General features: G+C 36.9%; 1 protein-coding gene across 1 annotated transcript in view; it reads right to left on the reverse strand.

Moving 5' to 3' along the window:
* Positions 1–809: 809 nt before the first annotated feature.
* Positions 810–24,470, reverse strand: part of LOC145682202 (uncharacterized) — a 93,379-nt gene continuing 69,718 nt past the window's right edge. The window contains exons 9-10 of the mRNA XM_081753786.1: positions 11,567–12,431; positions 810–1,194 (exon numbers count right to left, since the gene is read on the reverse strand). The gene's annotated coding sequence lies outside the window, so the exon portion shown is untranslated. The remainder of the gene's footprint in view (positions 1,195–11,566; positions 12,432–24,470) is intronic.

Raw genomic sequence — 24,470 nt, forward strand, 5'->3', positions numbered from 1 at the left:
CCGCATGCTTCTATTGTTCTTATTTTTCTTGATAGTTATGTTTGTTATCAGGGACTTTATGTCCACCCTGTATAATACTCAATAGATGAAATTTACCTAATTTTAATCAAACTAGGGTAATAGTACACCTTGACGAGTTAGTGCTGATAGAAAACATTATGGAGTGCAGAGTTTTACTTCCCGAATTAGAAAGGGTCCATCAAAATTGGAGATTACACTTACGTAAATTTTCGCAAAAACAAATAAATAAATAACCATAATTGAGGACTCGCTGTAAAAAACAATGTAAGTGTCACCTTGCAATTGTTTCACTTATTTTATTTTTTTAATAGTTAGATCTTCATACTTGGTTATATGCTTGGTTCTAGTTCTAAGCAATAGTATTTTCTATTTTTTGACGCTTGGGCACAATTTACTATCTTTTGTCTCGACTGTTACTGTAACCTTTGTGTTTGGCATTTACATTGTTTTCTACAGCGAGTCTTCAATTGTTGTTTAGAGCAAAACTACCTTACCTGATCGTGACAAAATTTTGACACGACGATAACTGTACAAGGTTGTAGTAAGCACATGGGATAATATTACGGGTGCAGATCTTTGATTCTCGAGCTATGTGCTTTCATATCTGGCTTTGTATTTATAATAAAGATTTTATTTCTTAAAAAATATGAAGGATGATTTTCTTTTCGCAGTAGACAACTTTCACTAGTATACTATATATTATTCTATATATAATCCGTTGTATAATTCATGAAAATAAAAACAAGCATATATATATACGTACACCTTTATTTGCCTACACTCTACCTTGCTAGAACATAAGACAAATGAAAGGCTTTACAATGCAGTTAAAATTCCAGATGTTTTAGGCTACATTTTCCTCCAGTCTATTTTCCTCCAATCTGATTTTCCTCCAGTCTATTTTCCTCCAATCTGATTTTCCTCCAGTCTATTTTCCTCCAATCTGATTTTCCTCCAGTCTATTTTCCTCCAATCTGATTTTCCTCCAGTCTATTTTCCTCCAATCTGATTTTCCTCTAGTCTATTTTCCTCCAATCTGATTTTCCTCCAGTCTATTTTCCTCCAATCTGATTTTCCTCCAGTCTATTTTCCTCCAATCTCATTTTTCCTCCAGTCTGATTTTCCTTCAGTCTATTTTCCTCCTGCTACAACACCCAATCCACAACATGATTCCTGAAAGAATCGGAATATTAAAACTATTTACTATTGTGTGCGTCTTTATAGTTGATACCTAAATAGATACTGGTCAAGTTTAGAAACATCACATTTTGCGAAATTTGCAGATAAAATTCAATATTCTGCATGGAAAGACGTGTGTATAAAGAACAAATTTGTGCAAACGACAGAATTAAATAATATATAGCTATGTGCTACACGACAATTAAAATTAGTAACTGCATATGAAAGTTGACAGTTAACTATTTTTTGCCTGAGGTGCCTATCTGCACAATGTGGAATATATATATATATATATATATATATATATATATATATATATATATATATATATATATATATATATATATATATATATATATATATATATATAGGGTGTTTTAAAACAACACCGACAACGCTTGGGAGGTGATTCCTGATACCAAGATAAGACGAAGAGTATAAGCCAATCTGGATGTACGAATGCTTCATTTCGGAGTTATAGGCCGTCGAAAACATGAAAAAAGAAGCTTAAAGGACCATAACTTGAAAACTATAGGACCTATTGTAGTCGGGTCAAGACTTCACTTAAGAACTAGCCCTATCCAAAAATACATATTTCAGAATCCTAAGGGAGTTTCATAATTTTTATAGAGGTAGTTGGTGAGTACTTCAAATTATATACCCTTAGCCAAACACTCTCTACAGAAATCGTTCCTTGAGTACCTCAGGATTCAGCAACATGGATTTTCGTAGGGCACATATTAGTTCTTAAATGAAGTCTTGACCCAACTACGATAGATCCCATAGTTTTGCAGCTATGGACCTTTGAAGTTCATTTCTTCATGTTCCCGACAGCCTATAACTCCGAAAGGAAGCATTTGTGTACCCAGGTTGGTCTATACTTTTTGTCTTAATTATCTTGGTGTCAGGAATCACGTCCCAAACGTTGTTACAAATGATGCAGGAACTCATATCACAGCAAGAAGAATCCATGGGTTTTCACTATCCTTGTTACGCGTATTATGCTCACTGTCGCTAACCACTTGCTCCCTTCGGACGCACCTCTACGTGAGGTCATTAGTTTCACTCATCACCAAGCACAGTTTATATTTCTCGCATTGCAATGTTTATAGTACATATCTGGACGCTGTTTTAACCTGAACGCTGTTTTTACTTGCTAATCACAAAAAGATTGTAATTCTCCAACAATGACTTCTAGTGAACTCCTTGAACTTCATTTATACTCAGTCAGATATTGTCATATCGTTCAGCGCAAAGTGTTTGTAGTTCAATAAGAAGAATATTAGTGAAAGAACTACAATTCTTCAACAATTATTTCAAGTGGTGTATCTAAACTTGACCTAAATGACTAAATATTCTACTTCTACTATGTCCAAAATGATTGTCGCATATCTATAATTGTCTTCTTGTAAGAATATAATTTGATACTGATTTTGCAGAGCACTTTAATACTATGTGTATAATCGAGATATGTACAGTATATTTGTGGTAAATTTCATAGGAAAAGTATTATAAATAGGAAATTAGAATGAGTAAAACAAAATGTCGCTAAATGGACAAGAAAGTTCTCTTTTCGTTTTATTGTTCACATTTACTGCTCTTTTGACATGAAATTTGCCACATACATCTCTTTGCCGATTATACATATACTAAATTATAAGAAATATCTGGCGAATTCGTTATTAAATTATATTCCTTTAACAACATATTTATAGACATGCGACAATAATTTTGGGCATGAGTGTACATTCAATATCTACATATTCACTAATATACTGTGTGTTTTTATCGCTTGAGGTCGAGAGCGAGGCACATTATCTGGAAGTGCTGCAGGAGTTGGCCGAGGGAGTAATTCCGCAAAAGATCGATTACATAAAACGCCTTTCTTATAGAAATAATAATAATAATAATAATAATAATAATAATAATAATAATAATAATAATAATAATAATAATAATAATAGCTAATGAATTAATAAATGTAAACATTTCTTTTCACTCCTTCCCATTCAATTGGCACTTAACCCATACACTGTATAATGCTTGCACTAGCATTATGTTGGAGATTAGTATACACAACACACTTTCATTCGGCAGAACAGTAATAACACTTGAATTACTGAGAAGCATAATACACCTCACACTGCAAACTTCGACCAGAGACTAGTAACGGAGACTTCGAAGCAGGGGCGGATCCATTACAGACTTCTGGGGGAGGAGGTGAGTTGTAATACTGCTACTTATAGCTACTTTTAAGAGCTCCAAACTCTGGGATGGGTTATTTATATATATATATATATATATATATATATATATATATATATATATATATATATATATATATATATATATATATATATATATATATATATATATATAATAAGAATTTTTCCACTTCTGGGGGGAACGATCTCCCCGCCTAGATTCGCCCCTGCTTCGAAGCATTCTGATGCGTTCTGTGCAACACTTGGTAATAACCGTGGTATTTTCTGACCATCAACGGAATGAAATTAACAATTTTGATTTTCATTCTCTTTTAATTATAAAGAATTTTAATTATCATTAAGAACACTTATGTATTCCAATTGGGTTTCAAGAGGAGATATTATTTTAAAATATAACTAAATTAAGGAAAACATAAATGCTAAACGCCTATTACGAGTACTTTAAGCAGTTGTATTATCACGAGATGCAAAAGTCGCGTACATCCAAAATCAATTATCAATAAATAGTGGTATAGGTGGGAAGTTCCGTCGGCTGCCGCAAGATAGCATCATGGGTATAAACAACACACCTAGACGCCATTGAGATGTGTATTGAGCACACGAAGGTTACATTAGTAGACCAAGGGCCAAAGGGGTGATAATTCCCTCCACTTCGGACCTTTTGACACCATATTAGAAACGTTCCTTAGGGTCATTAGAATCAAAAAATAGTTGTTGGTCAACATATAAATGCAACACCTCGGTACTGGAGCCGTTTTCCCTTTAGTATCCGTGTATATTTACAGACATCGATGGGATCTTTTTAAATGACCGTAGACCAGATCGCTAGTCTGCCGTGTCGTGACAAAACGCTGTAACTTTGGCGAAGAAGTTTTGCGAAAATGAGCCTTAAAGTTTTCATCCGAAAATGTGATCTGTATCGTGTAGAAATAGTGTATCTTGACTTTGGAAACACGTGGTTACATGTAATGTTACGTAAATGCATGTTGTGTGATTAAATTTGGTGAAAATTGATTGGTTGACCATTATTGCCTAGTTACACTGGTTCTACACGATACAGATCACATTTTCGGATGAAAACTTTAAGGCTCATTTTCGCAAAACTTCTTCGCCAAAGTTACAGCGTTTTGTCACGACACGGCAGTAGTGCAACACTGGAAGAAGTTATACCTCGATCGATTTGTAAGAGTGTAGGCTTTCAGTTTACGTAATGAACGAAACATTTCTGCGTACAAAGGGAAAATAATTGCGGGATATTTAAGAAACTTTCCCTTAAAATGTCCCTTCCCGAGATTATCTTAGTGATTACGTAGCAACACTGCCAACTAGGTGAATAATAAAATGTATTTGTGTGTACTATTTTATGTCCAACTTAAACTGAAAATTTCGTCTTGGTCCTTCAAGTAGCAGCAGGGGAAATATGTATTTTATAGTCTTCACAGGGTTCATAATAATTGATTTTCATGGAAGTACAAGTATGACTTTGTGTCAATGTGTCATTTTATTTTTCTATAGAAAGCAAGTGGTACAAATTATTCTAGTTGATTTTCTCATTCGTTATATTATGACAGATTCCCAGTACCGAGAAATCATCCAGGAAGATTGTATGGTTTGTTGGTCCATGGTATAATAGAAAATATTTCAAAGCAATAATTTTACTGTTGTGCGGTTACATTATGTTCTTTTGAAAACACTTGTTCTGCTATTCTACAATGAATACAACTGCCAAACAAGTCTGCTGATATTTGAAGTTATCAAACAATTCTCGAAGTTATTGCATAGGGATTGTATTCTTGTTACATGTGCACACAGATAATCGCACTTAATATAGTATGTAATATGTAGTTTTTTTTATTGCCGTAATATTAAACAATTCGTTATATTCTTTATGTTATTGTCTGTCTGTAACTTGATAATAGTAGCACATTCGCCATGAAATCCACGTGTTCTCAGTTAGTCTGGAGAAGAACAGCAAACAAAAACAAGCCAGTTAGGCATTCGACAACTGCAACAAGAAAAGGGATTCCTGTTGTGAAAAATCGAAAATTCTGTGTAACTACGCATGAAACTTAACTGACATGAGGACGAGAAATTTCATCGACGAAAGCTTCCATAAAACCTTTCAGGTCAGGAAACTGCAGCAAGAGAGTGACACTGCAAACCTGCAGCGCTTAACATCAATTTGCATCCAAATTAATACAGAATACGACACAAACCAACACGGTCTATCGCTGGGGTTACAAAAGTTTTACAAAGTTACCACGGTTGCTAAGTCAGTTGCTGACGCGATAGCTCAATGGTAGAGCGTTCACCTCCGGTGCTTGGGGTCCCTGGGTCGATCCCAGCTCGCGCCGTGTGGGCTTTGTGGTGGACAAACACCGTGCTATTGGGTTTTCTCGGGTTTCTCCCGTTTCCCCCACTTTCTTCATTCCACCATTTCATTCATCTCTCATCATCACCGTCTCCTTTAGCCTAACCGGCATAAACGTGGGACGTAACACTCAAAAATTTCATTTCATTTTTCTAACCGGCATAACCCTGGGACGTAAAACTTAAAGATTTCATTTCATTTCATACAACTTTCCTGGATGATTTCTCGGTCCTGGGAATCTGTCATAATATAACGAATGAGAAAACCTACTTAAATAATTTGTACCACTTGTTTTCTATAGAAAAATAAAACAGAACATAGACACAAAGTCATACTCGTACTTCCATGAAAATCAATTTTTATGAACCATGTGAAGATTATAACATACGTATTTACTCTGCTGCTATTTGATGGATCTAGACAAAAGTTTTAGTTTAAGTTGAACATAAAATGGAGCACATAAATACATTTTATTATTCATGTAGTTTGCAGTGTTGCCACGTACAATGTCACAAAGACATACTCGTACTTCCATGAAAGTCAATTATTATGAACCCTGTGAAGACTATAAAATACATATTTCTCCTGCTGCTACTTGAATGATCAAGACGAAATTTTCAGTTTTAAGTTGAGCATAAAATAGGACACACAAATACATTTTATTATTCACCTAGTTTGCAGTATTGCCAGGTAATAACTAAAAGAATCGCAAGAAGGGACTTTTTTAAGGGGAAGTTTCTTAAATATTCCGCAAATATTTTTCCTTTGTACGCAGAAATGTGTCGTTCATTACGAAAACTGAAAGCCTACGTTCTTATAAATCGATCGAGGTACAACTTTTTCCAGTGTTGCACTAAAGATCTTATCTACGGTCATTTAAAGAGATCCCATCGATGTCTGTAAATATACACGGATGCTAAAGGGTTAACGGCCCCAGGACCCAGGTGTTGTACTTACATGTTGACCAACAACTATTTTTTGATTCTAAGGACCCAAAGGAACATTTCTAATATAGTGTCAAAAGTTTCGAAGTGGGGGGGGGGGAATTATCACTCACTTGGCCCTTGGTCTATAGTGCTTTGTGTATCCTTTGATGAGCATGTTTTTTTTTCCAAGATCAAATAGTTTTCATTGTTGAACATTAGTTTGCAAGTGGATATTTTATGCGTGGCTTGCAGACAAATTCCGTAATTCAACCATTACGAGATTTACCATCCGTTTTACAGAGTGCAGACAAGAAAAGAGCCGGGAGAGCGCACATTCTGAGTTATGCTAAATTGGGTGAGGTTAAAAATGTGATGCAGCCTTCGCCCTCAAAAAACTTGTAGAGGCTATCAGTACACTCCCAAATTTTATATGAAAGTGCTCAGAAAGCGGTGAAGATATTATGTTCGCAGTTTTCAGAAATTGAAGGAGCCGTATAAACATAAGCTCGTACTGTACTGTATATGATTTTGCTCCTTTGTTGACAACCATGGAATTACAGAGCTTCACCATGTTTTCCTCATTGATGAGGCGTGTACACTCAATACACTCGAATTTGGTCAACTAAAAAAGTCCACATGTGTTAGACGAAATTCCCTTACATTCTGAGAAAACTGGAGTTTGGTGTGCCAAAGCATGTTGTGTAGTGGCTCCATTTTCTTTGAAACTGCAGTGAACATTGTTGTGTACCAAGATATCACTACACAGTTCATTGCGATTCTTGATGAGGATGAATGAGATTGCTGATTCCCATCACATGTCACACATCTAACGACACCATGCATTTCTTGCGCGGTTTTTTTTTTTTTTTTTTTTTTTTTTGGCGATCGTATCATCTCTAGAGGATTACAGCTCCCACTTCACCCGATATGACGTTCCCTGATTTTTTTCCTATAAGGTTATTTTAAAGATAAGGTCTACGCCAACAGATCATACACACTGGAGAAACTGAAGATGAACAGAAATAACATTAACATCAGTGTACACGTTCTCCACAAAGTCTCCTCAAACATGGTAAAAAGAGTTCGTGCTTGCATTACTAAACGGGGCAGCCATTTAGAGCACATACTATGAAAATATATTGCTGCCAAAATATATAATATGTCAAATAGTATTACTTAATGCCTCTGGGTTTTATTATTATTTTGATGTACGTGACTTTTGGATTACCCATGAGGCCAGGCTGACAGAAAACTACCATACCACTTGCTGATTGATGCTTCCAAGCCGCGCTCTAGTGGCCTCGAGCGGAAAAAGTGCATAGTGATACAATAGTTTCTCTTGAATAGCGAAAAGAAAATATTCGTTCTATACAATGAATATTGTTTGTATATATACAGCATATTTATAAATGACTGGTGCGGTTTTAAAAATTGACAATAAATCTATTTATTACGTTATATGGACAAATCTTGCAGCATAAGCAGCTGCAACTCTCTAAGTTTCTGATACATTAATCAGAATCATTCAATATGTGCACCCTTGTTAACACATTTACACGGTAATCAAATTATTCCCATACGCGGTGTAGATCGTCCGCAGTGATGGTCTGCAGTGCATGTGTTATCCAATCCCAAACTTACTTAAGGGGCACGCGTATTGCCGGTACATAAACTCAGTCTTTAACAAAACCCGAAAGAAAGAAATTACATGGTGTTAAATCCGTCAAACGGGTGGATAGAGGAGAAGATTGTTGTCTTCTGTTGCAGCACGTCCAATCAGCAATCGTGAAGAACACGATTAAGAAGCTCTCGTACATTCCTGTGAAAATGGGGCGAAGCACAGTCCAGTTGCAAAATGTAATAATCATCATTGATGTTCAGTTGAAGTAACAACTAGATTTCCAACTTATCTAGAAATGAGTTACTGGTCATAGTTTCTTGTTAGAAGAAAAACATGGGCCGTGCACTTTCTCGCGGGACACAGCACAAAAAATGTTTACTTTTGGACAGTCACCCTGATGCTTCGTGTCTGTGGCTTCACATTTCCCCAAAGACAGACATTGTGTTTGTTCACTTTGCTACTTACATGGAAACTGGGTTTATCGCAGAAGATGAGTCTTTCTAAAAAACCATCTTCCTCCATTTTCAACTGTATTTCTTGACAAAAGTCACGCCCTTTCACTTAGTTTGCAGGTGTAAGGACCTGCACTAATTGCACTTTGTACAGTTTAAAACACAGCCGCTTACGTAGCACCTTCCGCACCGTATTATTTGGCATGATCAATTCCCTGCTTGCTTTAATAAATGACCTTACGAGGAATTCGCTGAAACGCCTCGCGCATTTTTCAACATTTGCATCAGAACAGGAGGTCGATCAGAACTTTTGCCTTTATACAAGCATCCAGTTTCCATGAACTGTCGGTACCATCTATTTATGTTATTCCTGTGTGGTGGGTCTTTCCTAAACCGAACACAAAACTCATCCTGCACTCTAACCACAGATCTGTACACATCAAAACGAAGCACACAGAAAGTCTTTTCCTGTTGCGACGTCATCTCTGAAATTGACGCTGCGGCCCCGTATTAAGGTGACAAATTAACCAGCATGACAAGGAAACATCAGGTAGCGCATGAAAAACTTTGAAAGTTGTCACTGCTTATGATGAAGGTTTTACCCACCTAAGGTTATAAATAGATTTATTATTAATTGTTAAAACCGCGCCATTCATTTATAAACATGCTGTGAATATAAGGTCTATCTGGAAAGTAATTTCATACATTTTATTATGAAGTGACTGTACGTTGCAGCGCGCTCTATCCACCGGGATCGATGGAGGTTCAAGTCAACTACTGATTGGTTGCTCAGTTGTCTCCCAGCACTAAGAGGTGAGGAACAGACGATTTCGTAAACAACTGTTTCGTTTACTGTACAAGTTGCGATGCAGCGCTCACTGCAACAAAGATAGCTCCTTGGCCAAATCTAACGTGGCAACCCTGTCCAAGGCATTCTACAATCCCGACTTGGTTACCACAGACTTCTCTTTGTTTTCCCGTTTGAAATCCCCTTCGAAGGACATCGTTACAGAATAATTGACGACGTGAAAGCAGCTTGTGAAAGGGGCTATAAAAGCACTTCTTGAACAGGCATTCTAGCATGTCTTCGCAGACCAAAAAATCCTCTAAAAAAGATGTATATACGCAGCAGGACAACATTTTAAAGATTTCTAATGTGCATGTATTATTATTATTATTATTATTATTATTATTATTATTATTATTATTATTATTATTATTATTATTATTATTATGTAAATAAATGTTTTTTTCATACTTGTAGAGTTGGTGACATTAGTTTCCGGGCAGACTTTCCTATGTAGGATGAACCAAAAGTCACAAAGAGGTTATAACTGTGAATAACTGTTTTATTTATCATTAGTTCCCATTATGGGCCTCACAGATACGGGTCCTATGTAGCACATGATAGACAAAAGTCAACACTTCAGATTGGGAGTGCCTCAATCCGCTGATTATTTTCTTTAAGGCTATCCGTAGGACAAAGTACGTGAATAAACGACAAAAAATAGAGGGGGCAGTTGCCCCCATTTTTTGAAGTAACCCATTAATGTATATAGTTTAATTTGGAAATGTAAAGTTTTTGTATTGGTTCGTAGAAAAAAATGGTGCCATATAATATTTCCCGTTGCATGAGAACGTATTGGTTATTTGTCTTTGCGTGCAGTTAAGGAAGCTACAGGAATTGCGTTTTAACTGCAATTCAGCGAAATCAATATTGCAATTGCGTATTTCTTTAAATATCGTAGTATATGCTTGTACTATTTACTGTCTTTCATTTTCTAAGAGTAATAACATACATTTAATGGCATGTGTGGAATTAAAAATATAAGTTGTTCATTAATCACTTAGTCTCAATATAACTTCTACGAAACAAGCCACATTATTCAGTGCAAGGAGAAAATACCTAGGAAAAATTTAGGAAGAAATGTAGCAGGCACGTAGCCAGGATTTCGTAATAGGGGGAGTCCGAGACGTGAAATACTGTGCTTATCATACCAGAGTTCGATTATTCTAAACTATTTTACTGGTAACATTCTAAACTATTTTATTGGTTCGTTTAGTCAGGATTTCATGATGGGGGTAGAGTTTGATATGAAATATTGTGGTTATCACACCAGAGCCTTGATCAATTTAAACTATTTTACTAGCAACATATATTGGTTTGTTAAGACTTTAAATTAGGACATGTTAGCAAGGGTGCCGATTTTTCTGTAAATTTGGGGGGGTTCATTCAGATGCAGAAGGCATATATGAGGATTTTAAGACAAATTGTATTCAAACTATGCCAATATATTGTATATTCATAAATACAACAAGGGGGCCCACATGACCTTTGGGGGGCCGGGCCCCCTTGGCCCCCCAGGATCGGTGCCCATGCATGTTAGTAAGTATTTTAGTAACAAACTATGAAGAAATCTCGAATAAAAGAATATTTATAAAAATATTTTTTAAAAATTACAATATCTACGTTCCTTCTTCCCCGGACCCACCCCTTGGCTACGTGCCTGAATGTAGGCGCCATATTCTCAGGTATATCCTATCCCTGGGATAAGCAACTTCCCCCACTATTTTTTTTTATTTGGAATCTACGTTACATATCATATCATACTATTACATCTAAGTTCAGAGTTTGTCGCCAGAGCTACTGTTTCAAGTGTAGAAAAATTTGACAAGCGCCTCCAACGCATCACCTGCAGACGCCAGCTTTACATTAATCGGACATTACTTTTGGTGCTGAAAAGAACAATTAACTATAAACAAACACTTACCTTGCCATATTCCTGTTTCCAAACTAGCTTCTCTTAATGGGCATATTGAGAGGGCGATACGTGTTGACGTAAAAAAGAGTCATCAAGGAACTATTTCCACAGTAACTGACCAGATTTCGAGCGCTACCACCTCTACAGTGACTATGAAAGCCATGATTTCTTGTTGACACAAAGTCCATTCAAATCAACTAAAATAGTTCCAATGGCAACGTATGCTGCACTTGGTTGTGGCCAAAGTTAATCGCTGACATGAGTTGTCAGAGAGTTGAAGCTGGCCCATCAAATACACAAGCAACTATGAAGAGAAGATTACATTATACATAGTCACGCAATTCTTTGTCTTGATCAGAAGTAAAATAAGTACATGAATAACAATCTGGCAGAAACATCCCTCAGAAGTTGCGTATTGTGCAGATCTTCAAGGATTAAAATTCGCACAATTTAACTTTTACTCAACTCTAAGCTTTGTTAAAATACGCTCCTGCTATCATAGTTTCTGTTTTCACAACAGTGTCCTGCTAGATTACTACAAGCAATCATACATACAGATGACACATATGCAAATCATTCTAAACACTTATTTTTTTAACTGACTGCTCCAAATTAATTGGTTTATTTCAATTAAGAAGTATTTTTCCAGAAGTCACGAAAGATGTTCACTTCCAAAACGATGCACTTGTTTTTTTCTAAATATAAGTATTTATAATTGATGGTTATCGCATATTTTCAGCGGTATAGCTGTGTAACAAATGTGGCCCACAGTCCAACTACCCGTAAATATCATAGCCAAGCATCATGAGATTTGAGGATATGGTCCACTGATTGTTGATATGGTGTTGTTAATTTAATACACAATTAACACTTCCTGGAAAGAAACATAATATAACAGATTTTTTTTATATACGTAACAATGCAAGAAGTTATGGCTAACTCATTTTTGATTTAAGAATACATACGAAATCCATAATTTGTCCCTAAATAACATTTAAATATTTAATCCAATTAACTGTGACTTCCAAACGTCAAATATAAACTGTTTAACAACTACTCGACACTACTTCGATTGTAACTGTATTGTACTTCAGCTACTTTTAAAAAATATAAAAACAGTGAGGACACATGTAGAGTATATTCAAAAATTTCGCATTAATCCTGAGATGTAGAAGCATCTTTTACAATAGTTCTCAATATTTTTGAACATAACTGTATAATCATCAGTAAAAGATCTGCTGGTTCAGTAAATTTACTTATTTAGCCTATATAGCCTGTCGAGATTTATGAGTGTACTGTTGGTCATATGGGGAAAGCGATGACAAGTTGAGCTTTAAAAACAAATGGAGAACAGATCAAACTTCTATTATACTGCCGTTTGATGTTGCTAACTCACGCAGTAAGAAAAAGCATCCATCTCCGTGGCAATTAATAAATAATAATAATAATAACAATAATAATAATAGGCCTAATAAAACTGAACTACCTGAGGTTGTTATTCCCTATTTGAAAAATCAGCCCACGGACCATTCGCTAAAATTTTTACTGCCTTTTTATTCATAGAGTCCCCTCATGGATGAGTGGTTCAGGAAAGAGAGAGAGAGAGACTGGGGGACAGAGAAGATAAATCATAACTTTTCTGCTCTCTTTTCGCTTTTGATGAAAATCCTTTGCTTTGATTGAAATAGGAAAGAAAAAAGAAAAGGAGATGGAAAGAAGTTCTACTTTCTAGAAATCAAAACGATTTAATTCAATTCTTTCAACGCATACTTTTATTCTTATTTTAGCTAGCTTTTTTCGTACTTGAAATCAGTGGAAGAGACAACACTAATGAGCTAACGAGTGTAGATTGACACTACGGTGAAAGTTTTCGCCAGTTGGCAATGCTACTTTTGAGCAGATAGTTTTAGTCGAGTTCAAATGCACCAGCAACGTCCTGGCAACCGTTACACTTATCATGTCTTCCCCCTTCGAGTTTCAAAAACAAATACTAGCCTGTAAAATCTAATTAAATACTTTATAAGGAAAAGAGAAGCTACGAAAGTGATTTTTGTATCGTCGGTAAATATATTAACCATTTTTAAAGATAAACTACAGTAGTGAAATCTGTTCTGTATAAGGGGGTAAATATACAGGAGTAATAGCCCAAAAGTCTCCACAGTACAGACCAAACCCTGGACAGCTAGGGATGCGCTCGAGTCGAGACATGTCTCGAATCTCGACTCGACTCGACTCGAATTCGAGTCGAGATTCGAGTCGAGATTCGAGTCGAGACACACTTTGTAAAATTCGAGACGAGTCGAGACAAACGTATTTCTCGACTCGAATTTTCGAGTCGAGACACGAGTCGAGTCGAGACGGCTCTTAAAAATCTCGACTCGACTCGAATGTCTCGAAAATCTTTCTATAATTTTTAATATTATTTTGAAGAAAGTATTCACTCAGAAACAGCCATGAAACCAATTCCAGCTTTTATTCCTTCAGAAAGGTACAGAACTCATAAAATTAATAGTTAATCTTTAAAGATCAAGATTTAATTTTCAGCTCAATTCAATTAATTACAACTAATAGTTAATGTCGTTGTATTTGGTTGTACTGCAAATATAATGATAATAATAATAATAATAATTGATTATCTAGTTTGTATAAAACTATTATCCGTAGTCTAAATCTAGTTTGTATAAAACTATTGCGATAAAGTGAACTTCATAATTTCTCTGAATGAGCAGTTGGTAGTCTATAGTAATTTAGCATAGTTATAATTATTGTGTTTTCGTTCCCATGAACGCAATAGGGATACGTAACTTCTGGATTATTCGCTTGCCCAACTATTCTGAGGCTTTAATATGTTGCAGCATATCACGAGCTACGGATAATATATAATGTAACATTTGTTGTACATCACATATTATGATACGAGACTATTTTACATAGTATATCTTATCTAATATAAATAAAATAAAGAGTTTGTTTGTGTGTTTGTCTGTCTGTCTGTGCGACCTGGGGACCAGACGAGTGGACTGAGAGTTCCCAAAATTTGGTCACGGGTACCTTAGTCCAGGCCCCAGATCAAGACGAAGCATTTTTTTTTAATTTTGAACCAGGGGGGTCTCGGGGGGGACGTTTACTGGGACCGACCTGGGGACCAGGCAAGTTGACCGAGAGTTACCATTTTGGTCACGGATACCTTGGTCCAGGTTCCAGTCTAAGGCGAAGCGTTTTTGTCAAAATTGGAACCAGGGGGTCTCAGGGAGGCGTTTAGCGAGACATGTAGTAAAAGTAATCCAAATTAATCGACATTAGTGTCAAATCCATAGTTTTCACGGTCGCTGAGATCAATGGATTTCCATCAGCGATGATTTGCAAATTCAGCTACTACTGTATGTGGGCCGGCTGTCAGCGGGTGAGGAATACCGAGACATGTATAAATAGCCCATATTGATTGATACTAGTGTCAAATCCATAGTTTTCGCGGTCACTGAAATGAATGGTGATACTTCCATAGGTGTTGACTTCCAAATACAGCCCCCATGCGAAGAATGGGTATATTAAGCTAGTATTACAATAAATGGACTGCTTGGATAACAAGAACTAGTACAGATAAGTACCATTCACTTCTATGAATAGGTATTTTTTAAAAGGATTTTTGTAAACACTAAGTTATAAAACAATGAACTACATACAGTAGTTATGGTTTTGGTTCCCAACATAAAAGAAATATGGATTGTTCATGAGATATTGAACTTCAACTTTCACTCTGGAAAATTTCAATTTTGGAGTTAGGCCACTTGGCATCAAAGCAGTTCACTGTAAGATAAATACATTCCGCACATTAGTAACATAGTTGTTCAGGGGCCTTCGATTTCCATCCTCTCAAATGAAAGCTGAACGATTGCTTGATACATGCTGACTATATAGGAGAAATAGTGTATTAAGTTTTCGAGCTTTGGTGCGTATCCGTATTTATACTCTGATATAATTTTAAGTTCACACTCAAATCGAGCTAATTGTTTAATGCATTTCGAAAGCTTTTATTTTTATGCAGCTCATTAAGGAAAATCTATTTCATAATCGTAACATTTATGTACTAAGAAACTATGAACGTAAAGTAGACTCGACCAAGCCCCGTGGCTGCTGTGACTCAGTGGCACAGCTCTGACCCTTGGTGTGTGAGGACTCTGATTCTGTGTGTGTGTGTGTGAACTCCGCGGCTAGTGTATGCGTCTTTGCCGTGGAAGACTCGGGTTCAATTCCCGGCGCGAGCTCATGTAGTTCGGATTCCACGTTAATCAGTAGGTCTACATTTCATATATCCTCGCTACTGAAAGAGACGGTAAAGTCAAAATCAACTCAACAATATATATGTGTGTGTGCTTATGTGAATTTCCTTGTGGCTGTATGGTTAACACATACGCCTTGATCGCGGGAGACTCTGGTTCGATTTACGGTGGAAGCTCATGAAGTTGTTACCGGTATCCCACTTTAAACTGTAGATCCATACCTCATATAACCATAAATATAATATATATGCCTTTGATACACTTATTTTCCGACTTGGAAGCCATCGAAAATTTCCGGACACAGAGTCCCGTAGACCGAAAATGAGAAACATGGGTACAGAGTAAAACAGCCATAGAAATTTAAGCTTTTTAGGCTAACTTAATCCTTACATATAATGCAACTAGCTTGGCCAAGTTATAATGGAGGAAATGCTATCATTGCAACACTCTGATAATAGAAAATGTTCGTCAGGTATTACTATCCCCCCTCTCCTGCAGAATGAAAACCCTGACTAAAACTCAATATATATATATATATATATATATATATATATATATATATATATATATATATATATATATATATATATATATATATATATATATAAAACTATTTTGTGTAATGTAACAAACAGTGGCGGATAGTATTCATGTTTCCTTGCAGAGGTCCTTACGAGGGTTCGCTTCCATCTTCCTCTCCCCAAGAACTAAAATAAATTAAAAAATTGCTATTACTTGTTAATCTTGTACAAAGGACGCAATTCAAGTCCCAGTGTAACACCCCTTCACATTTAGATTTTTCCCCTGGAAGAAAACCAGTTATTATTGTTTCTTGATTTCTCAGTCTCACCTACATAAACATACGAATAGAATTACAGGATAGGACATGTTTAGAGTGCTTGCACGTGACATCTAACTATATTTCTCATCAAATGTGTCACAGATGAAAATTTCTGTTTGTACTGCCTCTATTTTCTGGTACATATGTTTCATTTATGTTATGTTGCTAAAATTCGTTAGGAAACAAGTACAGACTGCGCCTGTGTGCCTGACAAAACGTAAATGTACTGGATAATTATTTCTTCACTTTCTTCCAGGAAAAAAAAGTAACCCATCTCATGTCGGCTAACAAAAGGAGGTAGCGGACCAAAGATAGCCGTTGTTTACCTAAGGTCGTTACACAGCAGAGGTTTCATTCAGTCAGAGGGAAAAGAAAAAATAATTTAAGGTTTCTACATTTGTTTTGAACTGCAATATACTTCTTTCTTTTAGTTTAAGAACCATTTCCTTCTCATTTGTCTGCATCAGAAAAAAAATGCAAAAAAATCACTAAAATGTGCCTATTTACCCAAAGTACGTACTAGATCACTAGTTCAATAGTAAAATCACTAAATCTAGTACGAAATCATAAATGCGGCATCCCTGGGTTGGAGCGAAAGTAATTGCTGGAGTAAAAACTAGTCCGTATTTCTACTGCGTTCTGTTGTTGAATTCACAGAAATGTTCAAAAAGAAATTCAAGAAGTAAAACACGATCCTACAAAAGACTGTTTACTTGCTCACTGGTTTTAGTATTGTGAACTGAAACTCAAGTGCGCAGTCAGGTTGAATACTTCTGTCCCTTTCTACTTTACAACTTGAGGTGGGGTGAGGGTCAGATCTAGTGATATACCGCTAAAGGAAGTGCTTCAGTAGCGGTATGTATTGTTTATACTACTTACAACGTTACCCCCCCCACATAAAATATAAATTCACCCTTTCTCCCTTCCCGTTTTCGAATACAATGAACCGACTATTTTGCTGAAGAAAGATGCTAAAAGAAAATTGAAACATCTGTGTCTAAACTTTCTTTGAAGCGCAGTCTTTCGTATTTGTAAGGTTTTGCGAGTGTTTTCGAGATAGCCAAATCTTTTACCATGGACTCCTGCTGCGAACTGACCGTGAGTAAACACCCGATCACGCTGTGCTCAATTTTTCTCGCACACGTGAAATGGGTTTGTTGTTTCCAAATCAAATAGGAAGTTACCTTGTGCTTTTGCATTTCTGCACGCACACAGGTACTATTGTTGTTTTAATGATCAGAAGAAATATCAAAACCATCCGATAAATATGATACAAAACAGCTAACAGAGGGAGGCAAAGATAAAAGTAGGCCTATACCAAGTTTTCCGCGTGGTACCATTATGGAGAATAAATATTTGATAAAGTCACGCAGATGCGCTTAAACCTATTCCATCTGCCCTTATAATTTTTCTGGTCTTATCAATTTCTCAGGAGAATACGTACAACATATGTCCAAATTCCATATATACTCTTTCTAAACTAATGAGTAAACTCACTAAGAACACCAACTGATATCAATAAACAGGAAAGAAAACAATACTTTATACTTCTATCATTTGGTACACATCTCTATGAAGCACAGCTTGTTTCTTTTCGAAATAGCTCCTTCGTGTCACAGCTGTGGTTAGTTTTGTTTTGTGTTAGGATAAAAGAGAGAAATGCAACATTTGCTTCGCGGTGAAGTTATATATATATATATATATATATATATATATATATATATATATATATATATATATATTATTAAGATGAGCGGTGATAAGCGAGGTTTAACAAAGAGTGCCTTTCGGATGCACAATTTAACGGGTAGTTGCAGTCCGTGTTGACAATCGAACCAAAGCTATGTAAGACATGTTAATATTAAGCTCTTTTGTGGTAAAAGTGAACTTCAGAAACACACAAAAGACTTGAAACATCAAGCTAATGTAAAGCAATTAAAAAATAGCCTACCTATCGCTGCATCTTTTCTGTGGCTAGGAACATACAGTGTGTAGCAACAAGAATCGTGTTAAGGACTTTGTTTTCGAACATAACATTCCCTTCCACACCATAAAAGACAATATAATGTTTGTTAAAAGAAAGTGCACATAATATTTTTAAATTTTGTTTGTTATCCTATCATGCATAATTATAAATAATGCCTTTCATACTACGAGAATGAGTTCAACTATACGTCATGGCCCCTCTAAAGCGGGGCCGCGGTGGCTCAGTGGTAGATCGTTCACCTCTGGTGCTTGGGGACCCTGGTTCGATCTCAGCTCACACCAAGTGAACTTTGTGGTGGACAAACACCGTGTGCGTGGGTTTCCTCGGGGTTCTTCCGTTCCTCCCACTTTCTTCATTCCACGATTTCACTAATTTCTCATCATCACCCCTCTCCTTTAGCCTAACCGCCATAACCGTGGGACGTAAAACTCAAAGATTTCACTTCATTTTTTCCCTCGAAAGCGATATCTTTCAAAATTATTTATTGTTAGATATTGTAAATTTACGGTATCTATTTTAGTGGACGGGAAATTTTGCATCTAATCGGATAATTTCATGGCTTCTAACAGGAATTCGCAGTTACGAAATTTGCATCACTGTCTTTTGAAAGGATGCCTAGAAAAAATACTACTAGAAAATAACTGAAAACACAAAATGGATTTGATAGCCAAATTCACGTCATCTTGGTGCGTCATCATTTTTCTTTAAATATTTGTATTTAGTATTAGATTAGAGTTTAGTGTCCCTTTCAGCATCAAAACTATATGAGACGTGAACTTACAAATTAACGTGGGTTCAGAACCACAGGAGTTCCCATCGGAAATCGAACCTAGGTCTCCCGCACCAAAGACGCGTACGCTAATCATATGGACAAGGGTGTTCGATATTTAGTAATGTGTACATAAAGTTGTGAAATTGCGCTTGTATAATGGAATGCAATTCCTTCTACTGACATAAACCTTCACAATACTTAGCTGGACAAAGTATCTTTAAAAAGAAAATGTCACTCTTTATGTTTCAGTTCCTGGTTCGACTGAAGGATGGAACAAATTGCAATGAGCGTTTTTGGATCCTACTTTGTGTAGTTGATTCATCATAAACTTGGTATTTGATACGGATATGAACTATTACACTTATTTGGTGTTTATTTCTAAATAATAAGTCCTAATACAATTTCATAAAGTTGTAATTCTTCTTTAGTTTGTATCGGTGCAGTACCAGTTTTTCACGTTTTTCAAAATGTTCCAAAACCCAAAGAATAATCTTTAATTTCTGATATTTTAGTCGTTACAAATTACAATTTTATAATGTAGTCAATGTTTATAATTACTGGGCAGTTGGGCGTTTAAACTAATGACATCATAATAAAGTCAAAACCATAATTTTGAGTTGAATTGATTCTGAGTTTAACGTCCCGTTCAGCAACGAGGCTATGTGAGACGTGGACCTACTGATTAACGTGGAATCCGAACCACATGAACTCCCACCGGGAATCAAGCCCAGGTTTCCCACGCCAAAGGCAAGTATGCTAACCGTTAGCCACGAAGGAGCTCCACCATAATTTTAGTGGGCGATAAGAAATATCTCGCCAGTGCTTTTACAATAAATAAAATTTTATAAGTATTAAACAATAGTGGTAAGAGATTTTATAATAGCTCTTTTATTTATGAGATATGGGTATTTTGAAAAAAAAAAACAACTAAAGAATAGGTTGGCGGAACCACAAAAGACTCGTAAAATAAACTTTCTTATAAATACATACGCACCTTACTCACCTTTTATAATTGCTATGCTTACGTTCTCCATAAAAACAGAAATTCCCTTTTAGTGATACTTTACACAAGATCATGAAGTGGGTTCAAATTTAATTAAAGGCAGAATACAATACAATAATCCACAAATATTGCCTCAAGTGAGTTTAAAGATTTCTAAACACTAGTGCGAAACCGGGCTCTGCCGTTGCGATCGATTTACAGGTCTTGAGACGAAAGTAAGAAGGGACTTACGCACACAGTAAGTAAAAACAATTAATATGCCTGTAACTTTCCCCCAAATGGGTGTATCTTAAAATTAACCTCGCCATTATTTTTCTAATTAAATTCTAGCCCGAAATTATGTATCATATTACCCTTTTCCCATTTTGAAAACTTGACCTTAATTCAAAAAGGCGGATTTCAAGATGGCTGCCATCAAGGTCATATCTACCATACGACTTCCCCCCAGGACTTACATGTATCCACATGGTTTTTCTTCACTTTTCTTCATTAACGCTCCGTTTACAAAGGGTAGTAAGGGACTTCTGTAGTAATCTCTAATAACCACATCACAACTCTTAAAAGTAATTAAAAAAAATAGAAAACATGCACCATGGCAAAAATTTGTCATCACAAGTAATGATGCATACATGCCTTCTATCAGCAAAAAAAGTTTCATTGAAATTGGAGCCGGACATTTGAGTGATGTCCCTTGTGGGATGTGATTGAACGTGACGTCAGAACACATCGCCCCCCTTCCCGGAATTTACGGGAATTAGGTGGCCTGAGTGAGCACATGTGGTGCCAGCTCTCTCCAGCGACCTATCAAGGATCATTGCGTGTATGCCAAGACGTGTCGCCGTTTTTATCCATGCCAAAAGTCGACATACTGACAATTAGGTAGGTAGTCATGATGGTCTGGCTGATGTGTGCGTATATTTTAACTCGTACATTTTGTCTCGACTCGAATTTCGAGACGTCTCGACTCGAATTCGAGTCGAGTCGAGACAGAGACTGTCGAGTCGAGACACGAGTCGAGACAGAAACATATTTTCGAATCGAGACACGAGTCGAGACAACATTTTCTCGAGACGAGTCGAGACAGGCTTAAATCTCGACTCGACTCGACTCGAATGCATCCCTATGGACAGCCTATAGAAACACTGAGAAACATCAGAGCTAGTCGTCTCTTTTCATGCAGGATAGACCCTGTATATATATATATATATATATATATATATATAAAGAGGAGGGAAAAGTAGGTGTGTTAGGATTGTAAATTCACCACAATTATAGATTCGCATCTTAATCATAATCATGTTAATTTATATCTTTGTACGGGTACAAACCCTGCTCCCGCCAAGTGAACTTTGTGGTGGACAAACACCGTGTGCGTGGGTTTTCTCGGGGTTCTCCCGTTTCCTCCCACTTTCTTCATTCCACCATTTCATTCGTTACTCATCATCACCGTCTCCTTTAGCCTAACCGGCATAATCGTGAGACGTAAAAGTCAAAAATTTCATTTCATTTCATTTATATCTTTGTAAATGCTATTGAACTGGAGTTTGAGTCATCTGAACAGGACATGGCATTACATGAAACAAAATTCAATCTCACGATCTGTGACCATATTACTACATCTTCAAAGTAAATCTTAAACCATGTACGAACAGACGTCAGTTGTGTACAGTAAGAAACGTTCATCATATCATACACTCAGACAATAGAAGAGAGAATTCAAATGTGGCTGCACAGGTCTACAGGATAACCCAAGATAAGAAATTATTAATTCCGTAGCTAGATAAATGAACATTGGTAAAGAGTCAGTGTATGATATACTGCATAGTATCTTATAAATGAGTAACATGCCTGCAAAGTGGATATTGTTCCAAAAACAGGAAAGTATGGAATATGCATAAACCTTTTCTATCAATACCGGAAAAAATGAAGAGGAAACTTTAACATAAGTAAGTAACTATGGAAACCCGACCATATCTATCTGAGGCTAAACAAAGCATCTTCACCCACTCCCAAGGAGACATTCAGCTAGCTCATGCTGTCTATGTTTTAGGAACACGACGGTATGATACAGACTGGTAACTTACAATAAACGTTTAGGAACAAGAGAATAATACAAGAACTTGTTGCGAAGATTACGTAATTCTGTAATAAAAATACGTAAGTTAGCTAGCTGATGACGCACCGTGCTGCAGAAAGTCACTCTTATTCTCAGTTGTGGTTATATCCGGGCTATTCATTCAACCTATAACCTTCCGACTTCTACCACTTTCCACATTCGAAGGACATTTACGGTACAAATGGTAATGACATTACAGAAGGGAAGAAGTAGTAATGTTCACGAAGCTAATTTTAAAGAATTGTCCCATTGAGGACACTCTGGGACTCTGAGAACTCTGTGGCCACAGGAAGCGGATATGTGAAGAATGAAGAGCCAGAGTGTGAAATTTTTCATACCCCTAATACACGCTGATCATAATCAGGGGTGAACTTCCTGCACTTCCTATATTGTTACTTCATTACACGAGAACGAGGCATGCAACGAAACACTTCATCTACATTAATTAACTGGTTTTTTTTACATACAAATGGTTGCCAAAATAACGGAAATTTGACTTCAACTCGAAACCAGTTGATAGCATACAGTTAGCAATACGTAAGGTAAATGAGGAGGTAATAGTGACGATGTGAGAAGCGCCTGGCCGTTGATCGTGGTGTTAAGTGATCGTTTGAAGTACGCCAGTCGGAGTAGTGTGGAAGTGTGTGTTGAAGCAGGCAGACAGTATTAATTATATATATAGTGCGTCCCACTAGCTTTCGAACCCGAAAAAAACGCTATAATTTCCGAACAAATATACATGGGAAAATGAAATTCACAATAAACATACCTTGTTTCATGCTGAATACATGACCGTCACAGCAGGTGCTAAAAGTGTCCTTCCTGGACGTCAAGACATGTTTGTACACGGCGTTCCATACTGTGAAAAGTCCGATGTAGAGTCTCCGGTGTGATCTCATGAATCGCATTCTCAATGTTGTTTCACAACACTTGCAGTGATCGTGGGTTGTTTCTGTAGACACAACCTTTAAGAAAACCCATAAGAAGAAATCAGGTGGTGTCAAATTCGGCGATCTTGACAGCCACAATCCTTTGGAGATTATCCTGTCACGAAAAAAGGACTCGATTTCTGCCATGGCGACGTTGAAAGTATGGCATGTTGCTCCGTCTTGTTGGAAATAACCGCGACCCAGTTCTTGATCGTCCAGCTGATTCACAAATTCACTGAAGATGTGTAAGTAAACTTGTGTTTACTGTACCTTCAAACAAGATGAGTCCAATGATACACTGTCGGGAAATTGCACACCAAACTCCCACCTTCAAGAGATAAAGTGGAATCTCATGGTCCACATGCGGATTTTCGGCGGCCCAAACCCGAGTATTCTGCGAGTTCACATAACCGGAGAGATGGAACCAAGCTTCATCTGTGAACTAAGTATAGTCTAGGATTCCTGGATTGTCATGCAACAAAGCTTGTAACCAACGACAATACATCATGCGCTTTTCCCAATCTGTAGTCTTCAACTCCTGGACGACTGTAACGCGATATGGAATCAGCTTGGCTCTTTTGGCGGCTCTTTGCACAGTTGACTTTGACATCCCTACCTCTTGTGATAATCGACGCAGGCTCTTCTTAGGGGACTGCAAAAGACGCCGCACATTCTGTACTGTCTCCTCGGACATCCGTGGACGCGCGCCTCCATGTCCCGTAAGCAACGTTTCTGTTGTTTCGAACTTGTTCACCAAATGATTTATTGATGATTTCGATGTCCTTTACGGCATCCAAATTAACGGCAAAATTCACGTTGAACGGTCTGATACGATCCCGATATCCAATATTTTTTAACAATGAACACGCGTTCCTGTACGGTGTACAGAACCATCCTTGCGATGCAGCGACTCGAGTCACACTAACGCACGCGCACCACGTCAAGCAGACTTGCCGTGGCGCCACCTATCCTCTTTGTTTCGACG

This window comes from Thermobia domestica, chromosome 3 (genome assembly GCF_964235325.1).
Source record: "Thermobia domestica chromosome 3, izTheDome1.hap1.1, whole genome shotgun sequence".
Taxonomy (NCBI): Eukaryota; Metazoa; Arthropoda; class Insecta; order Zygentoma; family Lepismatidae; genus Thermobia; species Thermobia domestica.